Source organism: Lissotriton vulgaris, chromosome 8, assembly GCF_964263255.1.
Source record: "Lissotriton vulgaris chromosome 8, aLisVul1.2, whole genome shotgun sequence".
NCBI classification, from domain to species: domain Eukaryota; kingdom Metazoa; phylum Chordata; class Amphibia; order Caudata; family Salamandridae; genus Lissotriton; species Lissotriton vulgaris.
In genome coordinates, this window is record NC_141696.1 from 481,021,476 (window position 1) to 481,037,096 (window position 15,621).

The window sequence follows — 15,621 nt, forward strand, 5'->3', positions numbered from 1 at the left end:
CAAATGCTGCTAAGTCAACAATGAATTTTGTAGGCACCCGCATTGGTCTAGGTCTGGAGTCAAGATAATGTGTAAGTACTGCTACAGCCTCATCTTGAGGGATCTGTGTATATAGAGCAGTTACATCTAAAGTAATAGATAGACTAGTTACTTTAGAAAAACTAACAACTAAATTGTGTGATAGGGGGTACCCCAAAAAACTCGTTAAGAGTTGTATGAAGAGAGCTCAATGGACCCCACGCGAGACACTCCTGGAACGCAAAACCAAACCTGAATTAAAACGGCAGGTTTGTGTCACGACATATTGCCCCAACGCCAATCACTTGAAAAAGGTCATAAAACAAAACTGGCATCTAGTAAAAGATCTAGATGAAAGCCTTGTAAATGTGCCTTTATTTGCCTTTAAAAAGGAGAATAACATCGCCAACCATATAGTTCGAGCGGCTATGCCAGCTCCGAAACCTGCGACGTTACGTCAAATGATGGGGATGCCTCCCATCCTTGGACATCACAAATGTGGGACGTGCCTCTGTTGTGAATCTACTGTAGAGGGTTCTCTTTTCCAACACAACGGTATATCCTGGAAGCATGATACCTCTAGTAATTGTAAGAGCAAGTTTGGTGTTTATGGTATCACATGCCCTTGCCATCTACTATACATAGGCAAAACAAATCAGGAGATCCGTCATCGGATCGCGCAACATAAATCTAGATTGAAAAGGAAGGTCGAAAACGCCCCTTTGGTGCTCCACTGGACGCGGATGCAACATTCAGTAAGTGACCTAAAATGGACAGTGATTTCCAAAGTTGAAAAAAATCCTCGGGGTGGCGACCAAAATTTGGCATTATCAAAACGAGAAGCTTTCCTTATAGTCAAATTTGACACAGTAGTATCTGGATTAAATGAACTAAGCGAAATATTCAAGCTATAACCTAGTGAAGTGTCTTTCTAACATCCGTTTTACCTATTAATCGGACTGTAAATCCAGTCCTGGTTTTGGTTTCAGGCAGTTTGCCTGGCCTTAGTGTGGGCGTGTTCCCTCGTTTGACCAGTATATATATAGGCGTAGCAGCCTGGTTTTGGCCAGCCAATGCGCATGAGTCAGTGTGCAGCGCCCGTTCGAACGCCGTCGGTCGAAGGCCTGGTTTAGCGAATTTGCTGTGAGTACTACGAAGCGGATTTCCCCTCTGTGATTAACTGCTGCGTGTTTTCACTTTGAAACTAACTTTTACTGCGCTCTCTTGTTTCAGTAATTAAGTTCTTACACGCTTACAGCGTGCATCACCGCTATGACGGTAAGATGCCCAGAACCCCTTTTGTGATCAGTCTCCCTTCTCAAGACACTATTCCCCTAACACTCGGAATTCTATGTTGTTTCAGGTCCATTGATTTCCCTTTTCTAATAGCGAGCCGCTCACCGCGGACCACGCCCTTCACGAATTTTCTCGGTAAGCCGCACTGTTTATTTTTACTGATTTGTGAAACAACTGGCGGCTCTTATTTTATTTAATCTTATGGGCTCCCGCTGGTTTATTTTCAGACCAACTAAGCAACCAAGATAATCGATCGTTTGACTGAATTTCAACACTGGACATCCAGTGATTCTGGTAAGAAACGCTGACAGTTCCACTCAGCTACTTCCGCAATTTTTTGCTGCCTTCGTATACTGAAGCTTTTTCCTTACCATTTTAAAACAGACCTCGTGCGAGTATCCATATTCCCACGGCGGCGTTCCTTGAAACTATGGTCTAATTATATTAGGTAAGATTCTCGATCGATAACTCACAACCTTTCTATTACCATCTTGAGGGAACCTATTCTGACCACTTGCTTGCTTCTTACACTACAGGTAAAACGTCTGTCTGCCTTCACGTTCTGGCTCAAATTTAAGTAAAGCTTTCTTGTCGATTAATAAGGTAGGTAATATCTAGCCTTGTAAATTTCTACACTTTAGCCACCCCCAATAGTCCTCCATCTAAATCAGTGTTTGTCATGACTGTTTCAGTTATAGACCTACCCCTTCCAGCTAAGGCGTTGAGGTTTCCATCACACGGTAGCATATCTGCCTCTTGGTAAGCCTGTGGAGGAGAGGGTGGCGCCTGAGGGAGGAATCTGATGTTGATCAATTGAATGCAAACTTTTCTCACTGCCTAGTTTTTTACAATTTCTCCTTTTCTCCTAGAGAGGACCAAGGCCCTGAAGAGAATCCCCCGAGACCAGCGGGATTCGAAACGCGTAGGCCCCAGCCATACCGTAGTCTGCATGGGTGATAAGCTTATCCTCAAATTCCTCTGCCGCTTATCACTGTCCTGTGTACATTACCTTTCTACCTTAACAAATATTATGAACATTCGAATCTGACAGAGGAATGTACCTTTTGTTTGAATAACTTCTAAGTTACATCATTTTCTAATTGTTTTGCAGACTTTGGCTCTCTCAACTTCACTGTAAATATTGTATGATATGCACTTTTGTAGTTCCTTATAGCCATTATACTCCTTACCACTCTTGAATGTCTGATTGTTGTATGTCTGTGATATGTTTGATATGGTGAATGATTTCCTAAGTCCTGTTCCTAGCATGTATCAGTTGCTTATGTTTTTCTGAAAAAGCATTTTTTATGAAACAAACTACTTTTTGCTGACAAAAGTTAAAAAGAATAATAAAAGCTATTAACGAGCTCCCAGTCTTGAATGATATTTTCAGGTGCTGTGTTATAATACTTGTAAATTACGTCTTGTTATCAGTACTGGCAATCTCTTCCTGTTGTTTTGAAGTTTACCAATGGCAGGAGATGGGTGGCTTATAAGCCCACAGATAGAAGCGCTGGGACACTCTTTTGAGTAGCCGAGCGCTATAAAAGACACAAAATAACATAACATAACATAACATAGAAGACAATATGTCTCTTCGAGACAGCACATGCGCTGTCTAGCTGAGACCTAAAAACAGTGTAAGGAAGACATACATGTACTAAGCAACAACCTTGAAAACAACAAAAAGTGACACCACTGGGCTGATGGGCCCAAGTTTATGAACTGGATTAGAGGGATTCTACTAAATCTCCATTGAGGAATAAAATCAGAACAGCTAGAGACCCCAAGGTCATTACTTTGAGGCAACTGATCAGGCTACATCAGGTTTACGAAATGACAGGGAAACAACTCACAGAATAGCGCTACTAATTTTTCAAGACGTTTCATAACATCACAAAGTCTTGTAGTGGGCCATGAAACAGGGGAGTGATCCACAGGGACCAAAGGATGCTATTTTTCCCCGATGTGTGCCACAGCTGCATCATAGCTTCTAAAAGGGGGGGAACTACACGTCCTCAGAGGGGAATTAATATATTGACTGTAAGCCTCAAGTAAATGAAGTCTACCTTGCTCACTTGAGAGTGATCCTATATATTATTACCAACATTATTATAGACAATATTCCACAGTGTCTATTTGGCACCTCCGTGACTCAATATGAAGAGGAGTTGTGTTATTGTAATGTTTTCTGTGTTTGACAAATACAATGCCTTCAGTTTAGCTACTCTTCACAAAGTTCCAGACAGGTGCGAGGTGTTCCCCTTATTGGTCTCTGTATGGTTTGTGTCAGGTCAATGTTTGTTGTAATGTTTCTTCACTAGCCTAAACTGTGCAATACTCCTTAGTATGGATTACGCCACATGATTACTGTTTTCAATACAAAAGCTAATAAAATATCATTGTTAAAAAACAGAACTGCTACACAATATACGTTAGGATCCTTTGGATGAAGAAGTCAAAAAGGAAGAAGACGACGAAAAGTAAGAAGAAGAAAACCAGGAAGAAGAAGAAAACCAGGAAGAGGATGTAGTGACCGGGTTTTTGGTTCTATTTCTGAGTGATGGTGACTTTAAGCTTGCTACCATACTAGATCCCTATTCTTAGCTTGTTTTGGTCCTTTTCAGGCCTCTTTCCAGACCTAGAAGCATAAACTAGAGGATAGCCGCTTTATATGATGATAGATCCCTTATTCCTGACTCTAATCCATCTATTGCCTATTGGCTTTGACATAATTATGTGTCCTTTCATCATTCTACCTATAGTAGAGGGTGGATCCTGTAGTTCTGATTTTATATTACCTATTGGTAGGGTTTGTGTATAGAGCTAAGTGTCTATTTCATCCTTTTCGGGCCCACAAGGCCCAGAACCAGAGAGACTCCATTTTGCTTTCCGCCTCTGCAGACTGAGATGCATGTAGGTCAAGTGTGATGTTTTAGTTATGAGGTGTTGTTCACTTGGAGAGAACCAGCCTGGGCCGGCCCTTATCAGTAGACTGTATTTTTCTTTGTGTCGAAGACACCACAAAAGGCCGGCCGGCTGGGTGTGTGTCCTTGGCGCGGAGTGGTGCAGGGATCTGATGGGCGGCGGCTGCTGACTAGAACTTTCCACTAGGGGAGAGCATTCCATACTAGCGAAGTGCAGAAGAGGCAGAGTGTTCAGTTGGTTTATGGAGTGGTCAGAAGCAGTTGTGTTCAGATGGTGTTTGGAGCTGAAGAGAGAAGTCAGATGGTGTTTGGAACTGAAGAGAGCAGTCAGATGATTTTTGGAGCTGAAGAAAGTAGTCAGAAGCAGTTACTTGTCAGAAGGAGTTGTGATCAGTTGGAGCAGGCAGTTAACAGCTGGAGTTTTGAGTGATACCTTTTGGAAGAGACTGAAGTTATATCGTGGATTAGTCTATGGGAGCAGCATGAGTGAGTTGGACATTGGAGCTGGAACAATCAGATAGAGTGAAGAAGCTAGTGGAGCGAACGGTTATCAGAGCGGCAGAAACTATATCATTAGACTGAAGTTGGAAGGTGAAGACAGTTCGTGGCAGAGAGGAATCCAGTGCAGAGTGATCGGCACAGATGTGTGTCCAAGAGTGCAGGGGAGAATCTGAGATGAGCCAAGGAACATACGAGAGAGGGACCCAGATGACAGCTAGAACAAGACTTCATAATAATCAGGTTATATCTGTCCTGTTATATTAGTGCCCATATATATATATATCAATCCAAGGTGCCTCGGATCTTTTAGAGACGCCACTCCAACAAGGTAATTGGTTTCAAACCCTTTATTTGCCAAGAGCTGCACATTACAACTGTTCCAAGAAAAAGTCCCGACGCGTTTCGCAGCTCACACTGCTCCTTCATGGGACGGCAATACCACGAGATGCCTGGAATCTGCAGCCATTATTTATCCACTAATGCATGCTATCTTCAGTGAAATGCATGCTGGTAGTTTGCAGTATGTTTCTTCCCCTTTGATGGGGTCTGACAATCGTTCTTCGAATTTTTTGCCTAATTAATGTTTCACAGCCCTCCAGTGGGCTACAGGCGTAATGATAAGCTCTGATTTAAGCTCCCTCATGCCGTATTTAAGTTGTCTGATGACAGCCCAGCAGACCCGCTTCCACATTTCACGGCGGGCGGCGCATCTCCCGTGGTTGAGGCGTACCCCGTACAACATCAATCCAAGGTGCCTCGGATCTTTTAGAGACCCCACTCCAACAAGGTAATTGGTTTCAAACCCTTTATTTGCCAAGAGCTGCGCATTACAACTGTTCCAAGAAAAAGTCCCGACGCGTTTCGCAGCTCATGCTGCTTCTTCATGGGACGGCAATACCACGAGATGCCTGGAATCTGCAGCCATTATTTATCCACTAATGCATGCTATCTTCAGTGAAATGCATGCTGGTAGTTGCAGTATGTTTCTTCCCCTTTGATGGGGTCCGACAATCGTTCTTCGAATTTTTTGCCTAATTAATGTTTCACAGCCCTCCAGTGAGCTGCGAAACGCGTCAGGACTTTTTCTTGGAACAGTTATAATGCGCAGCTCTTGGCAAATAAAGCGTTTGAAACCAATTACCTTGTTGGAGTGGCGTCTCTAAAACATCCGAGGCACCTTGGATTGATGTTGTACGCGGTACGCCTCAACCGCGGGAGATGCACCGCCCGCAGTGAAATGTGGAAGCGGGTCTGCTGGGCTGTCATCAGACAACTTAGATACAGCATGAGGGAGCTTAAATCAGAGCTGAACATCACGCCTGTAGCCCACTGGAGGGCTGTGAAACATTAATTAGTCAAAAAATGTGAAGAACGATTGTCGGACCCCATCAAAGGGGAAGAAACATACTGCAACTACCAGCATGCATTTCACTGAAGATAGCATGCATTAGTGGATAAATAATGGCTGCAGACTCCAGGCATCTCGTGGTATTGCCGTCCCATGAAGACGCAGCGTGAGCTGCGAAACGCGTCGGGACTTTTTCTTGGAACAGTTGTAATGCGCAGCTCTTGGCAAATAAAGGGTTTGAAACCAATTACCTTGTTGGAGTGGCGTCTCTAAAAGATCCGAGGCACCTTGGATTGATGTTGTACGTGGTACGCCTCAACCACGGGAGATGCACCGCCCGCCGTGAAATGTGGAAGCGGGTCTGCTGGGCTGTCATCAGACAACCTAGTTACGGCAAGAGGGAGCTTAAATCAGAGCTGAACATTACGCCTGTAGCCCACTGGAGGGCTGTGAAACATTAATTAGGCAAAAAATTCGAAGAACGATTGTCGGACCCCATCAAAGGGGAAGAAACATACTGCAACTACCAGCATGCATTTCACTGAAGATGGCATGCATTAGTGGATAAATAATGGCTGGAGACTCCAGGCATCTTGTGGTATTGCCGTCCCATGAAGAAGCAGCATGAGCTGCGAAACGCGTCGGGACTTTTTCTTGGAACAGTTGTAATGCGCAGCTCTTGGCAAATAAAGGGTTTGAAACCAATTACCTTGTTGGAGTGGCGTCTCTAAAAGATCCGAGGCACCTTTGATTGATGTTGTACGCGGTACGCCTCAACCACGGGAGATGCACCGCCTGCCGTGAAATGTGGAAGCGGGTCTGCTGGGCTGTCATCAGACAACCTAGATACGGCATGAGGGAGCTTAAATCAGAGCTGAACATTACGCCTGTAGCCCACTGGAGGGCTGTGAAACATTAATTAGGCAAAAAATTCGAAGAACGATTGTCGGACCCCATCAAAGGGGAAGAAACATACTGCAACTACCAGTATGCATTTCACTGAAGATAGCATGCATAAGTGGATAAATAATGGCTGCAGACTCCAGGCATCTTGTGGTATTGCCGTCCCATGAAGAAGCAGCGTGAGCTGCGAAACGCGTTGGGACTTTTTCTTGGAACAGTTGTAATGCGCAGCTCTTGGCAAATAAAGGGTTTGAAACCAATTACCTTGTTGGAGTGGCGTCTCTAAAAGGTCCGAGGCACCTTGGATTGATGTTGTACGCGGTACACCTCAACCGCGGGAGATGCACCACCCGCCGCGAAATGTGGAAGCGGGTCTGCTGGGCTGTCATCAGACAACCTAGATACGGCATGAGGGAGCTTAAATCAGAGCTGAACATTACGCCTGTAGCCCACTGGAGGGCTGTGAAACATTAATTAGGCAAAAAATTTGAAGAACGATTGTCGAACCCCATCAAAGGGGAAGAAACATACTGCAACTACCAGCAGGCACTTCACTGAAGATAGCATGCATTTGTGGATAAATAATGGCTGCAGTGTCCAGGCATCTCGTGGTATTGCCGTCCCATGAAGATGCAGCGTGAAATGAGAAACGCGTCGGGACTTTTTCTTGGAACAGTTGTAATGCGCAGCTCTTAGCAAATAAAGGGTCTGAAACCAATTACCTTGTTGGAGTGGCGTCTCTAAAAGATCAGAGGCACTTTGGATTGATGTTGTACGTGGTACGCCTCAACCGCGGGAGTTGCACGACCCGCCGTGAAATGTGGAAGCGGGTCTGCTGGGCTGTCATCAGACAACCTAGATACGGCATGAGGGAATTTAAATCAGAGCTGAACATTACGTCTGTAGCCCACTGGAGGGCTGTGAAACATTAATTAGGCAAAAAATTCGAAGAACGATTGTCGAACCCCATCAAAGGGGAAGAAACATACTGCAACTACCAGCATGCATTTCACTGAAGATAGCATGCATTAGTGGATAAATAATGGCTGCAGACTCCAGGCATCTCGTGGTATTGCCGTCCCATGAAGAAGCAGCGTGAGCTGCGAAACGCGTCAGGACTTTTTCTTGGAACAGTTGTAATGCGCAGCTCTTGGCAAATAAAGGGTTTGAAACCAATTACCTTGTTGGAGTGGCGTCTCTAAAAGATCCGAGGCACCTTGGATTGATGATGTACGCGGTACGCCTCAACCGCGGGAGATGCACCGCCCGCCGTGAAATGTGGAAGCGGGTCTGCTGGGCTGTCATCAGACAACCTAGATACGGCATGAGGGAGCCTAAATCAGAGCTGAACATTACGCCTGTAGCCCACTGGAGGGCTGTGAAACACTAATTAGGCAAACAATTCAAAGAACGATTGTCGGACCCCATCAAAGGGGAAGAAACATACTGCAACTACCAGCATGCATTTCACTGAAGATAGCATGCATTAGTGGATAAATAATGGCTGCAGACTCCAGGCATCTCGTGGTATTGCCGTCCCATGAAGAAGCAGCGTGAGCTGAGAAACGCGTCGGGACTTTTTCTTGGAACAGTTGTAATGCGCAGCTCTTGGCAAATAAAGGGTTTTAAACCAATTACCTTGTTGGAGTGGCGTCTCTAAAAGATCCGAGGCACCTTGGATTGATGTTGTACGCGGTACGCCTCAACCGCGGGAGTTGCACGACCCGCCGTGAAATGTGGAAGCGGGTCTGCTGGGCTGTCATCAGACAACCTAGATACGGCATGAGGGAGCTTAAATCAGAGCTGAACATTACGCCTGTAGCCCACTGGAGGGCTGTGAAACATTAATTAGGCAAAATATTTGAAGAACGATTGTCGAACCCCATCAAAGGGGAAGAAACATACTGCAACTACCAGCATGCATTTCACTGAAGATAGCATGCATTAGTGGATAAATAATGGCTGCAGACTCCAGGCATCTCGTGGTATTGCCGTCCCATGAAGAAGCAGGGTGAGCTGCAAAACGGGTCGGGACTTTTTCTTGGAACAGTTGTAATGCGCAGCTCTTGGCATATAAAGGGTTTGAAACCAATTACCTTGTTGGAGTGGCGTCTGTAAAAGATCCGAGGCACCTTGGATTGATGATGTACGCGGTACGCCTCAACCGCGGGAGATGCACCGCCCGCCGTGAAATGTGGAAGCGGGTCTGCTGGGCTGTCATCAGACAACCTAGATACGGCATGAGGGAGCTTAAATCAGAGCTGAACATTACGCCTGTAGCCCACTGGAGGGCTGTGAAACACTAATTAGGCAAAAAATTCAAAGAACTATTGTCGGACCCCATCAAAGGGGAAGAAACATACTGCAACTACCAGCATGCATTTCACTGAAGATAGCATGCATTAGTGGATAAATAATGGCTGCAGACTCCAGGCATCTCGTGGTATTGCCGTCCCATGAAGAAGCAGCGTGAGCTGCGAAACGCGTCGGGACTTTTTCTTGGAACAGTTGTAATGCGCAGCTCTTGGCAAATAAAGGGTCTGAAACCAATTACCTTGTTGGAGTGGCGGCTCTAAAAGATCCGAGGCACCTTGCATTGATGTTGTACGGGGTACGCCTCAACCGCGGGAGATGCACCGCCCGCCGTGAAATGTGGAAGAGGGTCTGCTGGGCTGTCATCAGACAACCTAGATACGACATGAGGGAGCTTAAATCAGAGCTGGACATTACGCCTGTAGCCCACTGGAGGGCTGTGAAACATTAATTAGGCAAAAAATGTGAAGAACGATTGTCGAACCCCATCAAAGGGGAAGAAACATACTGCAACTACCAGCATGCATTTCACTGAAGATAGCATGCATTAGTGGATAAATAATGGCTGCAGACTCCAGGCATCTCGTGGTATTGCCGTCCCATGAAGATGAAGCGTGAAATGCGAAACGCGTTGGAACTTTTTCTTGGAACAGTTGTAATGCGCAGCGCTTGGCAAATAAAGGGTTTGAAACCAATTACCTTGTTGGAGTGGCGTCTCTAAAAGATCCGAGGCACCTTGGATTGATGATGTACGCGGTACGCCTCAACCGCGGGAGATGCACCGCCCGCCGTGAAATGTGGAAGCGGGTCTGCTGGGCTGTCATCAGACAACCTAGATACGGCATGAGGGAGCCTAAATCAGAGCTGAACATTACGCCTGTAGCCCACTGGAGGGATGTGAAACACTAATTAGGCAAAAAATTCAAAGAACGATTGTCGGACCCCATCAAAGGGGAAGAAACACACTGCAACTACCAGCATGCATTTCACTGAAGATAGCATGCATTAGTGGATAAATAATGGCTGCAGACTCCAGGCATCTCGTGGTATTGCCGTCCCATGAAGAAGCAGCGTGAGCTGCGAAACGCGTCGGGACTTTTTCTTGGAACAGTTGTAATGCGCAGCTCTTGGCAAATAAAGGGTCTGAAACCAATTACCTTGTTGGAGTGGCGGCTCTAAAAGATCCGAGGCACCTTGCATTGATGTTGTACGGGGTACGCCTCAACCGCCGGAGATGCACCGCCCGCCGTGAAATGTGGAAGAGGGTCTGCTGGGCTGTCATCAGACAACCTAGATACGGCATGAGGGAGCTTAAATCAGAGCTGGACATTACGCCTGTAGCCCATTGGAGGGCTGTGAAACATTAATTAGGCAAAAAATTCGAAGAACGATTGTCGGACCCCATCAAAGGGGAAGAAACATACTGCAACTACCAGCATGCATTTCACTGAAGATAGCATGCATTAGTGGATAAATAATGGCTGCAGTTTCCAGGCATCTCGTGGTATTGCCGTCCCATGAAGATGCAGCGTGAAATGCGAAACGCGTTGGAACTTTTTCTTGGAACAGTTGTAATGCGCAGCGCTTGGCAAATAAAGGGTCTGAAACCAATTACCTTGTTGGAGTGGCGTCTCTAAAAGATCCGAGGCACTTTGGATTGATGTTGTACGCGGTACGCCTCAACCGCGGGAGATGCAGTGCCCGTCGTGAAATGTGGAAGCGGGTCTGCTGGGCTGTCATCAGACAACCTAGATACGGCATGAGGGAGCTTAAATCAGAGCTGAACATTACGCCTGTAGCCCACTGGAGGGCTGTGAAACATTAATTAGGCAAAACATTTGAAGAACGATTGTCGAACCCCATCAAAGGGGAAAAAACATACTGCAACTACCAGCATGCATTTCACTGAAGATAGCACGCATTAGTGGATAAATAATGGCTGCAGACTCCAGGCATCTTATGGTATTGCCGTCCCATGAAGAAGCAGCGTGAGCTGCGAAACGCGTCGGGACTTTTTCTTGGAACAGTTGTAATGCGCAGCTCTTGGCAAATAAAGGGTTTGAAACCAATTACCTTGTTGGAGTGGCGTCTCTAAAAGATCCGAGGCACCTTGGATTGATGTTGTACGCGGTACGCCTCAACCGCGGGAGATGCACCGCCCGCCGTGAAATGTGGAAGCGGGTCTGCTGGGCTGTCATCAGACAACCTAGATACGACATGAGGGAGCTTAAATCAGAGCTGAACATTACGCCTGTAGCCCACTGGAGGGCTGTGAAACATTAATTAGGCAAAAAATTCGAAGAACCATTCTCTGACCCTATCAAAGGGGAAGAAACATACTGCAACTACCAGCATGCATTTCACTGAAGATAGCATGCATTAGTGGATAAATAATGGCTGCAGACTCCAGGCTACTCGTGGTATTGCCGTCCCATGAAGAAGATGCGTGAGCTGCGAAACGCGTCGGGACTTTTTCTTGGAACAGTTGTAATGCACAGCTCTTGGCAAATAAAGGGTTTGAAACCAATTACCTTGTTGGAGTGGCGTCTCTAAAAGATCCGATGCACCTTGGATTGCTGTTGTATGCGGTACGCCACAACCACGGGAGATGCACCGCCCACTGTGAAATGTGGAAGCGGGTTTGCTGGGCTGTCATCAGACAACCTAGATACGGCATGAGGGAGCTTAAATCAGAGCTGAACATTACGCCTGTAGCCCACTGGAGGGCTGTGAAACATTAATTAGGCAAAAAATTTGAAGAACGATTGTCGGACTCCATCAAAGGGGAAGAAACATACTGCAACTACCAGCATGCATTTCACTGAAGATCGCATGCATTAGTGGATAAATAATGACTGCAGACTCCAGGCATCTCGTGGTATTGCCGTCCCATGAAGAAGCACCGTGAGCTGCGAAACGCGTCTGGACTTTTTCTTGGAACAGTTGTAATGCGCAGCTCTTGGCAAATAAAGGGTTTGAAACCAATTACCTTGTTGGAGTGGCGTTTCTAAAAGATCCGAGGCACCTTGGATTGATGTTGTACGCGGTACGCCTCAACCGCGGGAGATGCACCGCCAGCTGTGAAATGTGGAAGCGGGTCTGCTGGGATGTCATCAGACAACCTAGATACGGCATGAGGGAGCTTAAATCAGAGCTGAACATTACGCCTGTAGCCCACTGGAGGGCTGTGAAACATTAATTAGGCAAACAATTCGAAGAACCATTGTCGGACCCCATCAAAGGGGAAGAAACATACTGCAACTACCAGCTAGCATTTCACTGAAGATAACATGCATTAGTGGATAAATAATGGCTGCAGACTCCAGGCATCTCGTGGTATTGCCGTCCCATGAAGAAGCAGCGTGAGCTGCGAAACGCGTCTGGACTTTTTCTTGGAACAGTTGTAATGCGCAGCTCTTGGCAAATAAAGGGTTTGAAAACAATTACCTTGTTGGAGTGGCGTCTCTAAAAGATCCGAGGCACCTTGGATTGATATATATATATATATATATATATATATATATATATATATATATATATACACACATTAATCTTGTCCTTTATTTCCTAAGCTATATTCCCTACTGTATTGTTACACTGATTAATCCCTTTTCTTTCAGCGGTGTGCAGTCTGTTATAGTCCATTTCCCTTTTCAGCTATTTACAGTTCCTGTCAGCTATATGTGGATGTGCTAGTAATCTGAGCTTTCTTGTTAATAAAGAGACCCCGCAGATCTGTGTATTCCTTAGATGTACCTATTTCCCTTTTACTTTTCAGGCTATGTCTCGATTGCTAGTTATTGTGATGTTATAATTTGCTATTGTATAATAAAGGGACCCCAGTTCTTAGTGAACAATTGTGTAACTGTTGTTTTCTTAAGGTAAAGTTAACCTTTCTTCTAGTCCGATGCTGTTATGTGGACGGATGCGTTTCCCGTCCGGGTAAATGGTAACTGAACAAGGGAGCAGGGAGCACTTGAATCAGGAAATAACCTTTGCATATTGTGATTTGGCAATTCTTGTGTGAGAGGATTGAACTGTCTATCTACCACATAAAATATAACAATTGTGTACATCCCCAGTAGATATTAGATACATATAGAGAAACTTCCCAACAGACAGAGAGAGAGTTAAAGGTATCAATAGGACAGTGATCGTCGTTGTGTAGCGGCGTTAGTGAGAGCACTGGGAGAGCCCAGTGTGTATACCCACAGGATTGTGGCTTGTGTAAGAGAGTGAGAGCACTGGGAGAGTCCAGTGTGTATACCCACAGGATTGTGGCTTGTGCGAGAGAGTGAGAGCACTGGGAGAGCCCAGTGTGTATACCCACAGGATTGTGGCTTGTGTAAGAGAGTGAGAGCACTGGGAGAGTCCAGTGTGTATACCCACAGGATTGTGGCTTGTGCGAGAGAGCGAGAGCACTGGGAGAGCCCAGTGTGTATACCCACAGGATTGTGGCTTGTGCGAGAGAGTGAGAGCACTGGGAGAGCCCAGTGTGTATACCCACATGATTGTGGCTTGTGAGAGCACCGGAAGGATAAGGTGTGTAGTGAGATTGCTGCTAGAGAGAGTTTCAAAAAACACATTTGATGGACAGAATGCAGAACAATATCTTGCATTCACCCCAGTACAAGGATCTGGGCCTAAATCCATCGTTTTTTTGCACTCCACACCACCCTATTTCAGACAATGGCTATATGCAAATCAGCCTTGACCCTGTGCCTCATGGGAACAGTCCAGCCCGAACTACCAAGCCATGTCTTTCCTAGACCGGAATCAAGCATCCAAGGACCGGTTTCTGGCTATCAGCCTTCTTCAGCCTGGATAGCTTGACTCCAGTGATGTGGAGAGACTGGGACTCACGTCTGAGCATACCCATCCCACTCGGGGTGAAAATTGCAAAAAACACAGTTGATGGACAGAATGCAGAACAATATCTTGCATTCACCCCAGTACAAGGATCTGGGCCTAAATCCATCGTTTTTTTGCACTCCACACCACCCTAGGTCAGACAATGGGTATATGCAAATCAGCCTTGACCCTGTGCCTCATGGGAACAGTTCAGCCCGAACTACCAAGCCATGTCTTTCCTAGACCGGAATCAAGCATCCAAGGACCAGATTCTGGCTATCAGCCTTCTTCAGCCTGGATAGCTTGACTCCAGTGATGTGGAGAGCCTGGGACTCACGTCTGAGCATACCCAGCCCACTAGGGTTAAAATTGCAAAAAACACAGTTGATGGACAGAATGCAGAACAATATCTTGCATTCACCCCAGTACAAGGATCTGGGCCTAAATCCATTGGTTTATTTTTACTCCACACCACCCTAGGTCAGACAATGGCTATATGCAAATCAGCCTTGACCCTGTGCCTCATGGGAACAGTCCAGCCCGAACTACCAAGCCATGTCTTTAGTAGACCGGAATCAAGCATCCAAGGACCGGTTTCTGGCTATCAGCCTTCTTCAGCCTGGATAGCTTGACTCCAGTGATGTGGAGAGCCTGGGACTCACGTCTGAGCATACCCAGCCCACTCGGGGTGAAAATTGCAAAAAACACAGTTGATGGACAGAATGCAGAACAATATCTTGCATTCACCCCAGTACAAGGATCAGGGCCTAAATCCATCGTTTATTTTTTACTCCACACCACCCTAGGTCAGACAATGGCTATATGCAAATCAGCCTTGACCCTGTGCCTCATGGGAACAGTCCAGCCCGAACTACCAAGTCATGTCTTTCCTAGACCGGAATCAAGCATCAGTCCATCACCAACCCCTTTTGTACCACTAGAGAGAGTGGCATCAATGAGAACATTGATTGAGGTCAATGTGTATACCCACAGGATTGTGGCTTGAGTGAGCACGGATTGTGGTCAGTGTGTAATGGTAAGTAATCGGAACTGCCCCCTTCATTATGAGTAGGAGGGTAGCCTAGTCTGGGCCTGAGTTGCCGCGAGACTATAAGGTATGAGTGTGGTGTGGAATATGGACTTCCTTAGTAAATAGTGAGTATTCCTAGTAATCCTATAGATTTAGTGGTGTTTTTGATGATATGAGCTTGTATATTGCTAATTCCCCATCCTCAGGTAGGTACCCAGGTGCCTTGGTAAGTAGGTCCTGAGGGAGGTGGTTACGTTTCGGCTGGGTTGGTGATGTCTTGGTGAGCTGATTCTATCTGGTCCAAAAATCCGGTCGTTTCAGAGGAGAACCAGGAAGAGGAAGAACAGGTGGGAGTGTCGGCAGCTGCGATGGTGGTGGTGGTGTGTTGCTTCTATTAACTAATGTGAAACTGCTAAAAAATGCACTCTGTCCTC

General features: G+C 46.0%; 1 protein-coding gene across 1 annotated transcript in view; it reads right to left on the reverse strand.

Moving 5' to 3' along the window:
• The window catches only part of CCDC138 (coiled-coil domain containing 138), a 278,286-nt gene that overhangs the window by 205,800 nt on the left and 56,865 nt on the right, over positions 1–15,621 (reverse strand). The window lies entirely within an intron of this gene.